This window comes from Lissotriton helveticus, chromosome 2_2 (assembly GCF_964261635.1).
Source record: "Lissotriton helveticus chromosome 2_2, aLisHel1.1, whole genome shotgun sequence".
In the NCBI taxonomy this organism is placed as follows: Eukaryota; Metazoa; Chordata; class Amphibia; order Caudata; family Salamandridae; genus Lissotriton; species Lissotriton helveticus.
This window is the reverse complement of record NC_136060.1, coordinates 211367149-211386755: the sequence shown is the minus strand read 5'-3', so window position 1 is coordinate 211386755 and position 19607 is coordinate 211367149.

Here is a 19607-nt window from a genome sequence, read left to right as displayed (position 1 = left end):
CTAACTATGCCTGAACATGAGGTCTTCCTCCAATCTTCCTTGCTACCTTAAGGTTCCTGGCCAGTTTCTCTTTGGTCCTGTACTTGTAGTCATGTCAACTATTCATACACTCCAGGTTGGTCCTTTTGTTTGTACTACACAATTTATTTTGTTCACTATGGATTGCCAAATGGAATGCTTCCTCACTAATGCCAATTTTAAGGTGGCAAATATGAGATGTTCATTTTTGTCACCTCACTTATTAATATTTGGTACATTGTAGTTAGACTTCATCTTCCTCTGGGGTGATGAGAGGTCTTCAGTGTTGGGATTGTTACCTTCTGGGCTCCTTGAGGCTCCTTCCATGCTTATCTGTATCGAGGTGAGACGCAATGCTAAATTGAGGCACGTGTAGGTGCTTTACGATAATCAAATCAGTTTTGCATCACATAGGGAATACTTGCAATACGCCACTTTGTGCCATTCCCAACACTGTTGAATTGGAATACCCAATGCATCGTTGATCCTTGCGACATGGTGCGTCATACCATAAAGGCAGCATGTTCCTGGTGCAGAGAAATACCGCAGCACAGCACACATTTTTCTGACGCAGCATTGCACTGCTCAGCTTTGCGTCAGTATTGATAAATATGCCCCCCAGTTTGATAGTCCCACTTTTAAATTAACAATTAGAGAGCAAGCACACCCATTTCCTCTTTCTGTACCTACAATAACTCCTGGCATATGGCACTATATCACAGCACTTTGCATAGTTAATTCAATACACATGCAAAGAGCAATTGTAAAAAGTTTGAAAAACAGTATCATCTTGATGATGCTTCAGAAACAAAATCTATGCTCAAAACTACCATTAAAGCTTATGAAAAGATAATTGCACCTGCCAAGCCAATTTTTAATCTAAAGAGATACTCTCAGCATCAAGCTCATCCAGAAAGACCTTCTCTGTTGTTTGTTTACTGGCCAATTCAACATTGGTAACTCATCTTTTGTATACTCCTAATCCAACCACGACAACCTTGCTTTTATTTTTAGGACAAGATGACTATTATTATTATTAGTCTGTGGCCCACCTCATCTGCATTTCCTTTGGCTAGCTATCAAGGTACAGGCCTGCAAGTCACTTTTCAAATGGAAGATGCCATTGCATCATAATCACTGAAGGATTTTGGTCAGATTCTTACTGAAAGCTCTCAGAAATTAGTAGTGTCAATCTATTCTGGATCCAATCATGTTCAAACTAAAATATGACAGCGTATTGCTAGTGTACTATCAGTACATTTGCACACTGTTTGTAATGTCTCTCTGTGATCTGGACTTGTCCCTTTTGAGTGAGAGAAGGCCTAGGTAGTGTAACTACTGAAGAAACCTAATGCTGATTCTACAATTCTCATCAATTGGCACAGCCAGGCATCCGGCAAACTCATTGTTAGACCTTTTGCCTAAGGGCGGTCTATCCCCAAAATTTTACCTACACTCTCTATTTTTCTAGCCTCAAAACCACCAGTTGGCCATCTTCAAATACCCTGAAATTTAATTATGATGAGACAGCAGTCTGTTGATGGTCTAGAAACAAGATTCCTCATTCACTCTCTGCTGACTTCTGGCCCACCCAGGGTGAATTCCGGCCACTGCATCCTCAGATGTCTGGAACCAAGGATTCCATTTGACAGTGATCTATCATTGACTGCTCAAGTCAAAGGATTAGCTGCTACCTACTTCACATTATTTAAAATGGTATCAACGATCCTACCACTACTTCCTGCAACACGCTGTTCAAGACACGATCCTCAGTCTGCTTGAATTTGGAAAATTCCTATATTTGGTTTTTCCTGAGTGCCTCATCAAGCGATTGTACCTTATTCAGACTGCAGCTCCATGACTGGCTCTCTCCCATCATCCAAGTTTGGCTTTCCTTGATTCTTCTCAGCCACTGTCCCTCTCAACAAAATGCATTGGCTTCCTCTGTCAAAAAGGGTTCTCTATAAGTTCCTGTATTGCCCCACTGTATCTAGAAAATACATTTTGTTGGTACCACCATGCTTGATGCTTACCCTCCTTCGAAGCAAATCTCCTTTTGCAGCCTAGATTGAAATCATCATGATTAGGAGGCAGAACATTCACTATTCAGGCTTCTCATCTGTGGAATAAATTGCCCCTCTCTCTCTTCTTGGTCTATGACCTGAGCCAATTCACGAAGCTTCTGAAGACGTGGCAGTAAAATCTATTCTATTTTAGTTAGTTTAGGGAACGAAGGCTATTACATGTCACCAGAACACCTTCTTAGGTAATTGTTGCTCTCTAAAATTAGCTAAGTAAATAAATAAATGCAGTTAGGTGACTTTTGTGTCACCTGAGTGATTTCTTTGTGTTGAGGTAAGCAAATCTAATGATAGAAAAAACATGACTGGGGCTCTTTTCTTCCAGTAGTAGCAGAATCTCCGGTAGGTCGCACACCAGAGTCTCAAGCAACAAACTGGTCTGACGCCAATGAACATGACTCCGCTACCTACTGTGGGGGCATAGTGTCCCCCCTTTATAGTCGCTGTATTACACAAAGGTATACTATATACTCTTTGTAATTGGTGTAGGTAGGTTTGAATCAGCACATAAAATGACTGACCCACCAATGAGTAGTCTAGCCTTCTCTTGGTCCTGAAGTGTTTCTGTGATAATATTTTTTTACATTTAATAGGCAAGAAACATGACGACCTCTACTTAGCCTTTTGAGCCAATGTGTATCATCATATCAACTTCTGTCCATCACCTGTTTTTAGACATAACAAAGCGATCCAGACATTAAATCGGCTTTTGGATCGATTTTAGTTATTTTGAACTGCAGCGCCGGCCCAACGAGGAGCTGCCCGATGTCATGCTCCAAAAAGATACCCTGATCTGATACCCCAGGTGCTGCAGACCTACCTCATTCCCCCTTTTGTGAGGAACTGCATAACTTTTGATTGAACTCCTTTCTCTCACTGCCTGTAAGCTTGTTGGTACTCAGGGGAGTACCTGCAAGTGAAGTTCAAAGCCCAGAAAGGACTCCACTGACAATTCTAATTAAGTAAATTATACCAGAACAAGAGCAAGCATTCAATATAAATGTGTTAGCCAGTTTAAAATTCAAATTTAATTAACAGATCCCTTATTGATATCCTTTTGACCGAATTGTTCTCTTCAAGATACTAGTTTTGCACAAGCTGATGATTCCAAGATCTTTTCTGCACCAAGGGGCAAATGAGCATCACCCAGGCAGTTTATAAAATCTAATGAAAATAAGGGCAGATTTAGCAAACATTTGCACTGGCGAAAAACTATACAAAGTGGGTCAAACTGGTGGAAAGTGTTGGTAATGTGCTTACTTTCCATCTCACATCCTTTGCTGCACTTGTAAGTAGCCCTTAAAAGAAGGCAAAGTCTCTGCACTACTCTGTATCAAAGGTGTGTCCCATGGGTGGTACATGGGCATTCATTTACAACCAGCCATAATTTGTTTATGTACAGTCTTATCAACAAAATGTTGTTGACAGGGCTTTACAGCAAGAATAATTCTCCCTAGAGGAAGGCGTTAAAAAGGAGAAATGCTTTCATTTCACCTTACTGTTCATAAATTGCATGTATGCTGCACTGAGCAGCACACTTACAATGTGGGGAAATTCTAAAATTATATCTAAGCATATAACAATCCAGTAAAACCTAAGGCTAGCCTTCATACATACTCCTTTGCATAATAGTGTAAGATGGTGTGGGTGTAGTGCTATAAAGCCACTGTTTGCACCAGAATCAGGACGTGGACACAAATAACATATATTAATAGCTATGGGTCTGCAATGCTCTCTCTGTATAGTGTCATGCAGCACAACAACTTTTTTTGCTACACTGCATAGCACAGCTTTTTAATAAATCTGTTACAAAGTTTTACATGTGAGGTGTTAGTTGTGAGTTAGGTCAGTAGTGACCGTCAACATATCTGTCACTCATGTTAATACCATATGTGTTCAACAAGTCCATCAGTTTTCATTACAATTAAGGAAGATCCTTGTTTTCTTCACCTCATATTAATCTGTGTCAATCTCTTGGCCTGAGCACATGACAGATAAACATTCATGAAACTCTCTCTGGAGCATTTTATTTAATTTGATTGTTCCATGGCAAACACTTCCAAACAAGTTCCAAAATCACCTTCATCAAACAAGAACAAACTGCTTCTCTAATGATATCTACAACAAGGTGATGGATGGAATGTTTTAATTTTATTTCAGCCACCGGCAATTACATGGGGCTGCCACCCAGGCCATTTTTTTTTACCCACATTACCACTCTAGGCAAAAACCCACCTTATGCAAATCAGTACCAACACTCTCCACATGGGGACATTCCATGCTTAACTGACAGTCAAGGCACTGTCTTAGAGCGCATTGCCCTACTTGGAGCTCATTAATAGGATATAGCATGAGCCTTTTAGCACAGTGAACACAGGACCCTCATCTGGGTATACCTTTCACATGTAGGGCTTCAATTGCAACTACAACATTGGGTGATGAATTTAATGCTTGGATTAATTTCAGTCACTGACGATAATTCTGGCTGCATCCAGTCCATTATTTTTTGACTACCATTCCACTCTAGACAAAGGCCTGCTAATGCAAATAAGTACCGACCATTCTATTCATGAGAACAGTTGTCCTAAACAGCCAGGCAAGGCCCCAATCAGAAGGGATCACAAGTAACCCCAGACCGTTTACTCTCTTCTTGCAGCTTATCAGTAGGATGTAGCATGAGTCCAATGGCTCAAAAAACAGGAGTTGTGTGCATTCCAGTTTGGAGAGGGTCTAGTTTGTCAGTTTTGGTTGGACTGTCCTTAACCGCATGCGCGCTGCGGCTATTTTTGCGCTACGTGGCTTTTTTCAAAAAGCCGCGTTACATGACGAGCTCAGCTCGTCATCAGCGTGCGAGCGGCGCAACTGATGACGAGCTGAGCTCGTCATCAGCGCCGAAGGGGTTAATGGGGCAGAGCAAAGACTGATTGACATGAGGCTGGGTCTAATCTGAGGACACATGTGGCCATATTATATATTATATATAGGGCGCATTTTTATTGTTTGTGCCAGGCACACCTTTTAAAAGGTGCACCCTGAGCAAACAAATGAAAATACGCATATTATGTTGAATGCACTGCCCCTAGAGTAGCTGCGAACCCTCACTGCAGCTCATTCATGTGAAAAAACAGAACAGCTGCTTTGAAGCTGCTCTATTTTTCATTGTGCAGGCAGCAACCCGCCTGCAATTTGAGGGGGATTAGGGATCCCCTCGCAGGTGGGTCCTCTCAGGTAGGTACAGTGAGTGACTGACGGCAATGGGATGTTTACAGGGTCCTTAGGACCCCCTCCCTGCCTCCATAGGACTGCCATCAGGTGGCTCACCGACAGTGGACCTCCTGACATCTTTGCCTCTGGGCCCATGTCTGTAATATGGCGTGGGTGCCGAGGCAAAGATTCCCTCATGTGCATTGGGCCACACCCCAATGCAAATGAGGGAACACCCTCTGTTGATAGCTCTGAAGCTTTATGTGCTGAAGGGGACGCACAAGTGTCAGCAGCTCCTTCTGTAATTCCAAGCTGCCCCTGTGGGCACGGAAAGTGGAAGCTAACAGCTGTTGCGCCCACAGAGCACTTTGGTAATACATGCCCGAGGTTGGCAAAAAAAGATGGGCTCGGAGGCACCCCGAGTAATTAGCAGTGTCTGACATTAATTCTGGCATTTCACCCGTCACCTTTTGTTTACTCCAGTGAATTATTATTAGAAGCACTAATATTTTAATGCAACATTATTTCAGAGACTCTTATGGCATTGCTCGGTGACCTTTTCTTTTGCATTATCTTTCTGGGAAGGTACTGACCAGATGAAGCTATTCATTTAACTCCTACTTAAAAAATGTGCAGCACGAGAAAAAGCATGTGCATCTAACCACAACCAAAGGGGTCATGTTTAGTCAGTTCTGTATTTCAGAAGCTTTGTTTCCGATCATTTGGCTCAAATGTTTGATTTAGGTGCATCCTTTCTCTTCATATGTGTTATATAGTACACAACTGTGTTATTTTAGTGTTTTGAAGTTGCCCAATAAAGACCTAAAAATAATCTTTCCCCAAACCGCAGGTTCTTCGAATTAATATGTTACAGCCTACTTTTTCAGCAAAATTGGTTTATGTTAGTACATGGCCTTTTGGTAAAAGAAAAATACAACACTTACTTGGTAATTTATGATAGCAATGATAAGAACTTCAGCAACAGTCAAAAGACATCTTTCAAAATGACAGTCCTGGTTTGAACTACTTTGATTTCAGTCGCTTTCCATTCCGTCACTATGAAATGTGTCAAGTTTGAAAAGCTATAATTTCACTTGAGAGAAATTATTCAAAGGCATTTCCCCTTGCCTGCTTAAGGTTAATTTGAATGAGGACCCAGGCAGGTTATTTCTTATTTACAATTCAGTGGTAGTAATTGCAGCATTTAGTTATGCACATGCCATTGCTTTCAGGTGATGTGCTGACAAACATATGTTTCCCCTTTGATGATTTATTACTGTTAATATTGAGAAAGTCGATTTAGAAATGAATAAGGATACACTCATGTATAAAAACGAAATTGCAAATGTGTTGACATATTTGTCCCTTGTGAACTTCACATAAAGCCAAACACAGAAATACGTGTTAGGCAGGCCAAGAGACCCAGGTCCTACGTTACTGATTGACTGATCACAGGCGGGGTAGCACATGGCCAGCATACAAACACTTGAAATCCCAGATCGATTCCATTGATAGGTGCAGTAACACCCCAATGGTCCAGAGAGAATGGCTCCAATAAAGAACACGTGGCTGGAGGGGTGCACACTTTCCCAAAACCTTGTGAAGTCAGATGACACATTAAGTTAGGAGCACTTAACCAATATAGACACAGCAGACACAGTATTTTTATTATTTATTATTTAGAAGTTTTCTATAGCGCTAACAAGACCTGAAGGTAGCAGAGCGCTTTACAGTAAAAGGAAAGGCATGGTGAGCAAAAAGATACGTAACAAATAAAGGCAGTTCTCCAAGACAATGTTGGGGGAGGAGAAGTTCGTAACAGTAGGCCTTTTGGTAGAAGGATACAGAGATAGCACATAGTTCAGAGGGAGATCCTAGTTATCTAGGACCCAGGGAACGGGTGAGGAACAAGGATTTGAGTTGGATCTTGAAGTCCGGATATGAAGGTAGAGTTCTGATATGAGGGGGGATAGAGTTCCATATTTTGGGGGCATTTCCAGTGAAGGAGCAGTCCGCAGTTTTCTTCTTTCTGGTTTTTGGTGGGATGAGCAACAGGGAGTTGGAGCTTCTCAAGTATCTGCTTTGGCCTGCTTTTTTGAGCTTGTTAGCCAAGTATTCTGGTTTACCGGTGTGGAGGGCCTTGTGTGTTAGGCAGGCTGTTCTGAAGGAGCTACGCATTTCCACCGGGAGCCATTCAAGTTCTTTGAGTGCTGGGGTGATGTGGTCAAATTTTTTGCATCCTGTGATCATTCTTGCTGCCGCATGTAGTGTTGTTTTTAATGGAGCCAAGTGTGATTTGGGTATGCCTGTAAGGATTGAGTTCCCATAGTCCAGTCTAGATAGAACTAGAGATTGGGTGGCTAGTTTGAGGTCTTTGTTTGGAATAAAAGGTTTTATTTTATTCAGCAGTCTGAGGTTGAAGAAAGCACTTTTTGCCCAGTTCTTAATGTGGTTTGTCAGGGTTAATTTGGGGTCAAGGGTGAAACCCAGGGATTTGACGGAATCAGTTGGCGTGAGAGAACCTTTAAGAGCATCGATCGACTTCAGCCATTCAGTGATTTGAGGATTGTCTTCTTTGTTTGAGATGAGTTTCGGTCTTGTCGGGATTGAGTTTCAGATGGTTTTTTGTCAGCCAGTCTTGAACATCTTTTAAGACAGCATTTAGTCTGTGGATGTCATTAAGCGAGGAGGTTTCCAGGTAGATCTGCGTGTCATCCGCGTAGAGGTGGAAGAGGATATTGGCATTCCTGAGTAGTTTGGCGAGCGGTTCCATATAGATGTTGAAGAGCTGAGGTGAAAGTACTGATCCTTGGGGGACACCCTTGTTGACTTGCTGCGTTTCAGAGGTGAAGTTCTTCAGTTTTATTATTTGCGAACGGTTGTGGAGAAAGGAAGAAAACCAATCAAGAACAACTTCGCCGAGGCCAGCTCTTGCTTGCAGAGTTTTGATGAGGAGCTTATGGTCTACCGTGTCGAAAGCTGCGGATAGATCAAGGAGTATGAGGAGGCAGCACTTGTCAGCGTCAAGAGAACCGTGAATGTCATCTATGATGTTCAGCATCGCGGTTTCTGTGCTGCGGCCTTGTCTGAAGCCAGATTGGAGGGGGTCGAGGAGATTGATGTTATCCAGATGATGAGTCAGTTGCAGAAGAACACAGCGTTCCAGTGTTTTGGCGAGTAGAGGGAGGTTAGATATCGGTCTGAAATTGTTTAAGTCTGCAGAGTCAAGAACGGGTTTTTTCAGCAAGGGAGTGACTTGTCCCATTTTTAGGCAGTCAGGGACCACTCCGCTTTGTAGGGAGCTGTTTATGATTTTGCCCCAGATGGGAGCTAAGGTGAGCTTCATTTTTTTGACTAGTGCGGGAGGAATGGGGTCTGAGATGTGAGCTGAAGGTTTGGAGGTCGAGATCAGCGAGATTATCTCAGTTTCCTGCACGTGGCGAAAGCTTAGCCACGGGGAGGGGGGGGGGCCCAGAGAGGAGGGTCTGAGGGATGGCCGCGTTACTGATGTCTAGAGATAGTTCAATTTTTAGGACCTTGTCGTTGAAGAAGCTGGCGAAGTTATCGCAAAGTTCTTTGGACGCTTGCAAGGGTGGGGGTAGAGGCTTGGATGTTTGATGTCTGATTATGTTGAAGAGCTCCTTAGGTCTGTTTTTGGAGTTGGCTAGAGCCTCTCGGAAGAAGCTGGATTTCTTGCTTTTGATATTGTTGTTATACTTCTTGCGGGCTGTTTTTAGTTGTAGGCGAAGGGTGGTTGTTGGGTTGTTTCTCCACTTTCTTTCTTTGGCTCTCAATGATCTTCTTTCTGCGTTGAGGTCCGCATTGAACCACGTTCTGGATGGGGTGGCGCGGCTTCTTTTGAGCTTTGGAGGAGCTAGATTATCGAGAATGGAGACAAGCTCAGAGTTGTAGTGGTCAGTGAGTTCGTTGGTCGAAAGATGTGGGGAGTTGTCTAGAAGAAGAGAACTTAGCTGCCCTTCTAGAATGTCTAGGGGGACTTGGGGGAGGTTTCTTGACCATTTGGGTGGGTCTTGGGGAGGTTTAAGTGGGATGATGGGGTGATTGATGTGAAATAGGATCATATGGTGATCTGACCAATCAACAGGGAGTATGTGGTTGATCGTGATTGAATTCTTTTGTGCAATGATGGCGTCCAATGTGGCTCCTTTGTAATGTGTCTCCTCGGTGCAATGTTGAGTAAGGTTGTAGTCGGTGAGGAGGTTGGATAGTGATCTAATTAGAGGGTTATGGGATTCATTCCATCGGAGATTCAGGTCACCAAGAATTATGTTTTTGGAGTCATCGAGAGCGTCTTGAGCGATCAGGTTGGATAGTTGGTCTCCAAACTCATTGTTTCTGCCCGGGGGGTGGTAAAGAAGATGGCAGAGTAGAGAGTCATTGTCTTTGGTTTTGATGGAAGCGGATAGGCATTCAAATGAGTTGTATTCAAAGGGGGAGGTTTCTGTGATGTTCCAGCTGTCCTTATGGATGATAGCAACTCCACATCCTCGTTGTTCTATCCTGTCTTTGGAGATGAGGGAGAATCCCGGTGGAACCAGCATGTCTAGGCAGGGGGGAGATGACTTATTAAGCCAGGTCTCAGTGAGGAACGCAACGTCTATGTCGTGTGTGATGATGGCTTCAGCTATGTCCGTTGCATGTAATGAGGCCGATCTGCAGTTCATTAGGAGGCAGTTGGTGATTCTCTCCTGAGTGCTGGTGGTTTTGTCTTTAACTTCTCTGGGTATGGCGGTGAGGACTGGTAGTCTTTGTCGTTTGAGGGTGGGTTGATCTTTCCGGAAACCAGTGATTACTTGGATTTTAGATTTAGGTGAGACTGAGATGGAAGAGTCGTAGGTCGTGGCTAGTAATGCTGCTTCACTGTCTGACATGGGGGCTTCTGATCTGAGAGGTCTGGTGGTCAGGTGTTTTGAGCCTGCTAGGGAGTGAGATGGGTTAGTTGTCGGAGGAGTACACACATTGATCATGAGCTCCCTATACCTGACATCTTGACATGTTACCCACTGGCCACGTTGTGCAGGCTCACTTGCATTCCTTATCCAAATGCCTAATTTATGGCCCAAAATATAGAGATAAAAATCCCTTACCAAAAAAGGAACACTTGAAATATTTTATTATATTCAATGAACTGTATAAAAGTCTGTGTTAGACCAATCGTAAATTTAGACAGTTCTCAGACCTTATGCTTGTGACTGTGCTCCCAGCTACAGTGTTTAATTAAACAAACTGATCCTGCTTTGACAAACGCCTCTTGTTTTTTCATGGTATTTAATGTTCGAGCAAAATTTTAGTGAACCCGATAGGACCCGACTGCAGCCAAAGGAAGAGGACATTGGCTGAACAGAGGTCGGCCCTGAAGAAGCCTTTGACATGTAGTTCCTAGGAATCCCCCAGGACCTGCACGTTTTGGATTACCTAAACTGAGAACTTGGTGTCCCAACGGCTTTTGGACCCCCACGGGATATGTCAGCCATTAGACCAGCTAGCTCTACAGTGCCACTACCACCCCCCTGTATTCTACAGTGGTGTATGTAGTCTCTGGCAACCATGAACATGTCAACTCTGATTCTTCAGGGATTGTGGAACACAGTACAGTACATTTCGCTCACACACTCCTGCTTGCTTTCTCTCAGAAAATACACAGGATGGCGATTAGGAAATTTCACTAAATATTTATTGGTCCAGCCACATTCTTATGTAAACCATGTGTGCTGAGACAGAAGCATACAAAAGAGATTACTAGTGCCAGTATTGCGAATGATAAATACATTTCTGCCATAGTGCTAATAAGATGAAGAGAAACAGTTCAGATAAAAACAGTAGCACTTGCATATTCCTAAAATGCTTGCCCAAGTAATTAGCTAAACTGTACCTAGCCTAACCTGTATGTGTAGGTGTGTATGTGTATAGGTATGTGTGTCTGTAGCCAAGAAACCCCCAGGGATGAACCAGCCCCTCACCTGATAGTTTAGAACAAAGGACCCCTTCTCTCTGTCAAGGATGACAGCCTGCAAGGTATGTTAGACCGCTGTGTGACGAAGATTTGGCATGCAGGACCCCTGTGTCAGCCTGGAAGGAATTATCCTCTAATTTTCGGGGAGGGAGCTGGTATTTTATGCTAAAGTGGTCACTCCAGGGTTTTTTCTAGAATCAATATGTTTTTAAAACAACCATGGATGTTTTGAAAACAATCACCAAAGCTTTTCTAAACAAGTGTATTAATGCACAGCGTATGTTGCTTTCATCGTCCGTACTAGTAAAAAAAAAACGTATGAACCGGTATAAGATAAGATTAAGTGTCAAATTGTCTAGGGTTAATAATTTACTTGCAATGCCCAGTCATCCTGGTTATTCAAATCACATATCCATAAGCCTGAAGTGAGAACTGAGGAAAGTACCAAGTGAGTCTTCTGAAAATGTGAGTAAAAATAGTACATAGAATATATTGCAAAACCAGATTCTGTAAAAGACACACAATTGATGGACGGAATGCAGAACATATCGAAACATTCACTCCCAGTCAAAAGAGCTGGGTTAAAACCATCAACCAGATTCTGTACATTTTAAATTACTTCCTAAATATATGGTATATATATATATATATATATTCACTGAAAAAACCATAGGTTATAGACCATATATAGTTAGGAATTAGCATTTAAAAAACCTTATTTTACTCACACAAAACCATTGAAATTCCATATATAGTTAGTTGCACTAACTATATATTGCGCACCCGCAATCCACTGCTGATCATGTCACATATTACATCATTCATGACATGGTCAGTGACATCACTGATGACATCACTGATGACATCTCAAATGACATCACTGATGACATTACTGATGACAACATCCAGTGACTATGTTTCTGTAAAGTTAAAATATGTCTTACATATTGAAGAATGAGTGGATGTATAAGTGTCTGGACGAAGGATTTAGTAGGTGCATGACTGAATGTATGAGTGAGTGATTAAATGTGTCTCACTGAGTGCATGGGTTAGTGACTAAACTGTCTTAATTTGTGCATCATTATGTCTGTTGTTCTGTAAACTGCTGCATGTGTTGATCAGTAGCTATATGAGTAACTATATGGGTTATTGATTGATTGCCCAAGTATTTGCATGGGAGACTGAGTGTGTGTGTGGCTGGATGGGAGGTGTGTGACTCTGTACAGATCAATGTGTACTTGTATCAATGATTGTATAAGAGAGTAAGTATGTGTTAGTATATGGTTGAAAACGTAACATGCTCTATGTTTAACTGTATAGAGTAGAAAATGGAAGTGTGATTGATTCTTTACAGGACTGACTAGGTGTGTGAGTAACTCCATGGATGAGTGGCAGAGTGTGAGTGTCTGTATAGGTGTATGAGTGCATATGATTGTGTTGTAAACATGAGTGATTGTATGTATGAATGATTGTATGGGTGAATGAGTGAATGTGTGTGTAGACGTAGGAATCAGTGAGTACGTATGTAGTAACTAGTATTGGTGTGTCAATGGTTTCAAAAATTATACTCTGTTTTTAACACTGGGTGAAACAGAGGTTATATTAAAATGTGAAGAGATGCATTGTATTGTCACATGAATAATATCATCAGTGATGTGGTCATTGATGTCAAATGAGATGTCATCAGTGATGTCATCAGTGATGTCATTTGAGATGTCATCAGTGATGTCATCAGTGATGTCACTGACCATGTCATGAATGATGTAATATGTGACATGATCAGCAGTGGATTGCGGGTGCGCAATATATAGTTAGTGCAACTAACTATATATGGAATTTCAATGGTTTTGTGTGAGTAAAATAAGGTTTTTTAAATGCTAATTCCTAACTATATATGGTCTATAACCTATGGTTTTTTCAGTGAATTTTCAAGGTTTTGTAAATGCTAATTCCTAACTATATATGGTCTATAACCTATGGTTTTTTCAGTGAATTTCAATGGTTTTTTAATAGCAAATATCATAAGCTGTCGAATGTCAAGTACGTGGTAAGTGAAAACATTTTCGTGTTTATGCACACTGATCTGCTTTGAATGGTGCCCCCCCCCCTCATTTCTATTAGGAGTACTCTCTCTTTGCAGATAGTGAAAGGTAGTTAACGCAGGCCTTTGCCCCCGTTGTAATCCGTCGTGCCTGCTTCTCTCTCCATTTGATTGATTGTTATCCAAGTATTTACTGTTTTAGAATTAGTTCTCTTTGGTTCATTCTCTATTTACAAACAAACACAGAGTCGCAATACTCTGTTTAGTCTTTGCAGATAACGAAAAATCGTGTAAAAAAAAGAAAAGGAATCGAGCAAAATCAGTAGGCCACTAATGGGATCTCTTTTTGACCTCGCTAAAATAGAAACATTAGGAACAACCCCTCATGACAAATACAAAACTAGTGAGATGAACTGAACTCCACACAATGATGGCTGCAAAACAGCTCGGCTCCGCCACCCACCCCGCCCAAAATAACGATAAAGAGCGGCTGCCATGATTGGTTGCGGAATGGCCACGACGGAGCTACGAAATGATGCTGCTCTCATGCTAACCCCAGCTTCAGTCTGAAACATCCAGAAACACTGTAGACTACCAATTCGATCAGTTCCGGTAGCGCCCCAATGTAACCCGGTAGAGAAGAACTAGCCCTCCCCTCTTTGACTGATGGTTCTTGTTGCCTGTCCCTTCTGTTGTCATTTAACAGAACTATTTAGCCTGCTGAAAGGGGTTGTGTTCCGACCGCTGGTTGGTGGAGACATTTTGACTATATTCTGGACCTGCGTTGTCGCGTAATGCGTCATATGACGCGCCGCGTTAGCGCATCCGGAAGTCATCCGGGGCGCGCAGCGCGTAACGTAAGCATAACAAGTCATGTGACTTGTTAATAAAACTTTTCATTGGTTCATTTTACTTTTCTTATTGTAATGATGAAAGGCTTGGTCATATGACCTAAAAATTACGCTTTTCATTACTTCCGAACATTATTTTTTCTTAAATATATGTTATAATGTTCCAGACTAATGTACTTTCCCGGAAATTTTACAACTGTCCTGCAAGTAAAATATATTCTTTTTTCGAGAAAAAGAGCGTTTCTTCGTCCCATGATGGAGCCGTTGAGCAAAAGAGGGTCGACCTGCTGTCTTAGTCGCCGATACGCCTGAATATGAGATTCTTATCGATCACTTTATGTTGCAGGAATAGAAAACACAACAGCCCTTGACCATTTATCTTTACTGCGTTCCTTCGTATTATACCTTTTACCCTTCATGTAATTGGTCTGCTTTATTTCACTTGCCTTTTAATGATTCTAAAACAGTGACTATTATTACAAACTTTACCAATGTATATACTACTACCATGTTTTCTTTTAAAAACCTTTATTGTGAAAATTTCATTATACAAATACGAGCCTATAACCACGTGGGCCGGCCACGGAGCAAACTGTAATCGTATGTGATGAGTAGACATTTACACTGTAGAGGAACGTAACGGGCGGGCCATTAGGTTGCAAGAACTAAGGTGTCTAACAGTTACGGAATCGGTGGACGTACATTTTATAATTAAAATACGACAGGGCCAGTTACAATAAAATTATCTAGATATACATTTGCGGGCAAGTACCATGGGTGACGTTAATTCGAACTTTCAACAGTACAGTAATCAATAACACATCAGAACTTAATATCAATAGGGATGTCGAAATATTCAATCAATTCTCGTCCCCGCCCGCCATGTGCTTCAAAACTGCATACGTATCTCGTGATTTCAAGGTTCTGCAACCAGTACACAACAAGGAGTTACGAGTCCCATTTATTCCGGCGCCATTTTGGGCGAGGACGGGCAGGTCCAGGATATAGTCAAAATGTCTCTACCAACCATCGACTATGATGATGTTCATATGCTGTATTTATTAGAGTAACACTCATCTGTCCACATGAAATTAATTTGCCACAATCTAAACATGTCATTTTAATCTTTCCAAAGGTCTTCTAAAAATTTGGGACCGTTTCCCTTGCCTCTGAAGCTCTCAGTGCCACTTCTTTGATGAATGTACTAGCAGGTCAGGGGTTCTCCTCCAAATCTCTCTTTTATGCAGCACTATAATTAATTGGTGCCACCTCTCCATATGACGATGCATGGTATAGTTACCACAACTATATTTTTTTTCGGTTCCTCTGGAGAGTTCATCGTGGCAGATGAAGCGTGTAACGTACCGGGCATTTACCTTTTTTTGCATGTACAGGAAAGGAAAAAAAAATCGAGCGTCCGAGTTCTAATGTGTCCCAGGGCCATTTTAGTGGAGGACATGATACAGCGATAATGCCCTGGATAAGGACACTTCCTTCGGGCACCCCACGCCGTCTTTCGGCGCAGCATTGTAGGATGGCCACACCAGTGCGGCAACTTGCTAGACACCACCTCGGTGCCATCCGGATCTCGGCGCCCCACTGCAGATGAACTGCCTCCACATGGAGAAGCGGGAGAGGCTCGTTTGCGCCGCCTCCCCCCCCCCCTTCGGGCACCCCACGCCGACTTTCGGCGCAGCATTGTAGGATGGCCACACCAGTGCGGCAACTTGCTGGACACCACCTCGGTGCCAACCGAATCTCAGCGCCTTGTGTTGTCTTCCATTCCGAAAATATTGTTGGCAGCATTTTGAAAGGAAAGACAAACAGCCGTTTGTGGCCCTCACTACACCGTTCTCCTAGTGAGTCTCACATTGTTACATTTAGGAAGAATGTTGAAGAGTAGTATGTTGAAAATCTGAAGCCATTGTTATACAAACTCTCAACCAGCCTTGGATGGAAAAATCCTGAAGAATGTACAAACTGAAAACCAGTTTTTCTCTGTATAGCATCAGCAGCAACGCTTGAGTCAGCTTTGTGTGAAGCCGCCATTTTGATTCAATCAATAGCGTCCCCCTGCACACATTCAGGGACCTGGTCGTGTCTTCAGGTCAAACGGATTGTGGGACAAGATGCACAAAGGCAAAGGAAAAAAGTTCCGCCGGACCCCGGGAGGTGGCCGCCTATGTCATGGGCGATCTTAGGCCACACCAGGGCAATAGTGAAGCTGCAGCAGGTGCAAATAAGCTTCAGACAGTGTTACAAGCGCTGCTCAGAACTCTCAACTATGACACCACCTCGGTGCCATCCGGATCTTGGCGCCTTGTGCTGGTTCCGGCCTATTCACACATCGGTCCGCTACTGACGCCACCTCACAGGCCAACGGGGCACCCCACGCCGACTTTCGGCGCAGCATTGTAGGATGGCCACACCAGTGCGGCAAATTGCTGGACACCACCTCGGTGCCATCCAGATCTCGGCGCGTTGTGCTGCCTTCGGCCTATTCGCCACAAGTGCGCACGCAACTCAGCTGCATAGCGAGTGAAACACCAAGGGGCGCCCCACTGCAGCCGAGGAACCTCCATCTTGGGGGCGACGCACAGCATCACATTGCTTTCCAATGCAGTCAGATCCTCAAACAGCCCCCACTGACTGACGCGAACTCACAGGCCAACGGGGCGCCCCACGCCGACTTTCGGCGCAGCATTGTAGGATGGCCACACCAGTGCGGCAAGTTGCTGGACACCACCTCGGTGCCATCCGGATCTTGGCGCGTTGTGCTGCCTTTGGCCCCATTCGCACATCAGTCCGCTACTGACGCCATCTCACAGGCTAATGGGGCGCCCCACGCCGACTTTCAGCATTGTAGGATGACCACACCAGTACAGCAACTTGCTAGACATCACCTCGGTGCCATCCGGATCTCGGCGCCCCACTGCAGATGAAATGCCTCTCAACTATGAAACCACCACTGTGACATCCGGATCTTGGCGCGTTGTGCTGCCTTCGGCCTATTCGCACATCGGTCCGCTACTGACGCCATCTCACAGGCTAATGGGGCGACCCACGCCGAGTTTCAGCATTGTAGGATGACCACACCAGTGCAGCAACTTGCTAGACATCACCTCGGTGCCATCCGAATCTTGGCATCTCAACGCCTAGTGGTATCTTCCATACAGAAAATATTGTTACGCTACCTTTGGCCCCATTCGCACATCAGTCCGCAACTTAGACATCACCTCGGTGCCATCCGGATCTTGGCATCTCAGCGCCTTGTGGTGTCAGTCAGAAAATATTGTTGCGCTGCCTTTGGCCCCATTCGCACATCAGTCCGCTACTGACACCATCTCACAGGCCAACAGGGCGCCCCACGCCGACTTTCAGCATTGTAGGATGGCCACACCAGTGCGGCAACTTACTAGACACCACCTCGGTGCCATCCGGATCTTGGCGCGTTGTGCTGCCTTCGGCCTATTCGCACATCGGTCCGCTACTGACGCAAACTCACAGGCCAACGGGGCGCCCCACGCCGACTTTCAACATTGTAGGATGGCCACACCAGTGCTGCAACTTGCTGGACACCACCTCGGTGCCATCCGGATCTTGGCGCGCTGTGTTGCCTTCGGCCTATTCGCACATCGGTCCGCTACTGACGCCGCCTCACGTGCCAACGTATTTTCTCCGCATTTTATACCCTATGCCGCATAACAGGTCATGTGACTTGTTTATAAAACTTTTCATTGGTTCATTTTACTTTTGGTTTCCTAATGATGGAAGGCTTGATCATATGACCTAAAAACAACACTTTTCATTGGATGAAAACTTTTTTTTTTTCCAAACGATGAAAGCCCCACCTTGTTTCTGGATGTTTCAGACTGAAGCTGGCGTCAGCATGAGAGCACCACCATCTCGTAGCTCCGTCGTAGTCATTCCGCGAGCAATCATGGCAGCCGCTCCCCACCAGAAGCCTGCAGGAGTCGGGGCCCCCAAAACTTTTGATGAATTCTCAAGGCGGAGGGGACGCTTTCGAGAATGGGGTCCAAGACCTAGCAGACAAGCGTCCGATTTCCAAGGTGTCCCAGGGCCATTTCAGTGGACCAGGCCCAAAAAGGAAAGAGCCTGCCGCCATTTTGAGAGTCCTGTGACAGCCGCCTATCGCTGCACCGCAAGAGTGGGCGCAACTCAGCTGAATTGCGGCTTTTGACACAGTGGACCAAAAACGGACGGAATGGCAACTGAAACGGTAAAGGGGCGCCCCACTACAACAGATGACACTCCACCTGGAGAGGCCCGTTCACGCCGCCTCCCCCGGGGCGCCCCACGCCGTTATTCGGAGCAGCATTGTAGGATACCAAAACCAGTGCGGCAACTTACTGGACATCACCTTGGTGCCATCGTTCTGCTGCCTTGGAACTATTCGCACAACAGTTTGCTACTGAAGACCCACCCCCCGCGACGCCCCACGCCGTTATTTGCTGGGTGGCAACTTACTAGACATCACTTTCGTGTCATCTAGATTTCAGCGCGTTCTGCTGCCTTGGAACTATTCGCACAACAGTTTGCTACTGATGACCCGCCCCACGCCGGAAATCTGGACGTTGTGCTGCGTTGGGACTATTCGCACAGCCGACCGCTACTTCGTTGTTTTTCCCTAAAAATGTTTATATGTTATTACTATTTTTGTTTTCTTGTATATATTTATAAATTATTAAAGTTTTATAATCTTACTACTTTGTCGGAGTGCTATATATTTTTAATGTGACACATAATTGTAAAAACTTTGATGTACAAAGAGTCATCCCTGGAATCTTCCGCTTCACGCTCGGTCCCCTCCCCAATCACAATACAGGATGGTTTTCAGATAATAGCAACGCTTCTGCTGTGACGGATCTCATCGAGTGTGGGCCTTGATCTACTATAACTCCTTTGAAGAGGGGTGAATCTTTACAGCTGTGGCCATAAACTACATCTGCAGGGCTAGCTGATACCCTAGGACCAGCCTGGACAATCGGACACAGAGGAAAAGGAGTGTCAGAGGGTGCAGTAGTGAATAGGGCGAAAGGGAGGTGTCGGGCGGGCACAGGGTGTGATTCTCAGGAAAGAGCAGCGCAGATGGGGGGAGGTTTATTACCCATGCATAAGACAGAGAGCGGGGGTGACCACTGCCTGGGGGAGATGCTTGCGAGGGTGGGGAGCCATGCTAAGGATCGACAGCGTGCACAGAGTGGGTCTGGTCAAGGCATCTAAAATGGCTGCCGTGCACGACAAAAGTGTGGCATTTGAAAAAAGACAAGATGGCGCAGACAATGTTTTTCAACACTTCCTGATTTCCTTCGAATCGAACGTTAACAGACGTTGGGGCATATTACCAAAGTTAAGCGATATTTATCCCTAACGATGCATTGCAAAGATTTTTTTACCGTCAGAAATTATCGCAGATA